Genomic DNA, 1,966 nt, shown 5'->3' with positions numbered 1-1,966 from the left:
TCATCTGCTCACATATGGCAGGATTGCTAGGTCACCCTGACCAGCTCTGACACTCCTCTTGGCCAAGCCTCCTGGTAAAATTATATACCTCCATTTGGCTCCAGCACCTCTTTCTGGACATCTGTCAACTTATATGGGGACCAGGCTGATGGCCAAGCTTGACTCTTGCCCCTTTCCCTTTTCCCTCTTCTCCATCTTTTGGGGATAGCATTTTCCTACTCTAGCAACCACAGCCCTCATTATGCCTGGTCCACTTTCTTAGGTACCCTTTGAAGGAGTTAGGGACAGAATGAGCAGGAAAAAGAGACAAGGAGACTTTAGGCTCCACTGTGCTAAGAGTCCCAGCCCCATTTAGCTTACATTTGAGTTTACAAACTCAGAGAGAGCAGCTTGGTGGTCCCCACTGCCAGTCCCCACTGTCCCCAGGGTCAAGCCCCATCATCCCTCACCTAACCTGTTGCAGGGACTGGCTCTCTTTCACTGATTTCTGGCCTCTTCATTTATCTTCCCTAAAATCCAGGCTTGGTCAAGTCAGTCATCTTCTGTGAAATCTTTGCTGGCTGACCTATGCCTCTGGAATAAAGTGCAGATTCCTCGGCTGCCATTCCAGGGACACCTCTGTAATTTGATCTGAACCTTCCTACCCATGCTCACCCTTCCTCAGTCCAGATGTGCACCCAATGATCCTATACGTCCCCCTGCCCTTGGTCCCTTGACAAATTCTCCAGTTCAGCGCTTGATTGTGTTAAAGCTAGGTCTTGGCTATTTTATCTGGTATTCCTGATTGAAAAATTGCCCGATCCTTCAAGGTCCAATTCAAAAGCCACCTCCCTAAAGCCTTCCCCAGCCTTAGCATTCTGAATGTTTCTGCATTCCCAGCAGTCATTATCCCTGGCATTACCATATTTCATGTTGCTTTCCATTATCTTCTGGTCTACTTCTCTAAGTAGGTTGTAAACTCCCTGAGGGCAGGCACCAGGTTTTTGGTACCTAGCCCAGTACCCGGCACAATGAGGGTGTTTAAGAAATGTTTGTGAACTAGCCCATAGATCCCCCTGCCGATAGTAGGTGGTCTGCAGGACACGTTGCTTTCCTTGCAGCCCTAGCACCATCTCTCAGTGCTGCCACAAGCAGGATGCGTATCAACTGCCCGAGCAGCCCTTGCATTCCTGATCTCTCCTCTCCTCAGCCAGATGTTAATTTTGTTTGACTGTCCATTCCCAGTCAAGAAGAGAGCCTGTGGGTCCCTTTGGATATGTTTGATCTGAATGTCACTCGAGATAACAGTGTCAGTCACACATGTTTTCAAGCTTCCTACAGCTTTGAGGGCTGGAGTTTGCTTCTGACCTGCCCAGCAGCCGGGAAGATGCTTTGCCACCAGGTGGCCGGGATCCACCGGCACCCGTATCTTGGGCCCTCTGGATGCTGCCAGCCTCATCATCTAAAATCTCCCCGCTTCCTTCTCTTCCTCTCCCCTTCTGGACGCGCCGAAATTATTCAGACCATACGCATGAAAGAGAAGACAAAAATCACTTTGGCGCCCCCTATCTCCCGCCTAACAGGGAGGACTAAAAGGCTCTCGAGTGCTTCCAAAGTTAGGAACAGAGTTTGCCTGGGCGACGGCGCTCCAATTGCGTTTCTGGCGGAGGTCGGAATTTGGCTCGGTCCCTTGCAATGTTTCCAAGGGAAGGTTAGTACAATCGTGACAGTCCCTGGCAGCCGCCCAGCCCGGGACTTCGGGCTCCACTCTCCATTGGCCAGCCATCCGTGTGACGCTCCGGAGGCGGGGCCTCATCAGCTGTTTGCGGGATGCCCCGAGCGGGCGTATTTTGGAAACAATACCGCGAGGTGCAGAGTGGCCTCCACCCGAGCCTGCCCGCCTCCTGCCGCCGCCGCCCCTGCCCGCGCCTCCCGCCGCCCGCAGCTGCCGGGTGAGCGCCTGGGCGGCCAAGGGCCGGGCGGAGTT

The 1,966-nt window shown here is 53.1% G+C and overlaps 1 protein-coding gene across 1 annotated transcript in view; it reads left to right on the top strand.

Moving 5' to 3' along the window:
• The first annotated feature begins 1,811 nt into the window (after nucleotides 1-1,811).
• The window catches only part of BMF (Bcl2 modifying factor), a 21,136-nt gene continuing 20,981 nt past the window's right edge, over nucleotides 1,812-1,966 (top strand). Inside the window, exon 1 of the mRNA XM_010847940.1 lies at nucleotides 1,812-1,931. The gene's annotated coding sequence lies outside the window, so the exon portion shown is untranslated. The remainder of the gene's footprint in view (nucleotides 1,932-1,966) is intronic.

Source organism: Bison bison, unplaced genomic scaffold (genome assembly GCF_000754665.1).
Source record: "Bison bison bison isolate TAMUID 2011002044 unplaced genomic scaffold, Bison_UMD1.0 scf7180017864259, whole genome shotgun sequence".
Classification (NCBI taxonomy): Eukaryota; Metazoa; Chordata; class Mammalia; order Artiodactyla; family Bovidae; genus Bison; species Bison bison.
Note: the sequence above shows the minus strand (reverse complement) of the source record. Positions and strands in the feature narration are given on the sequence as shown.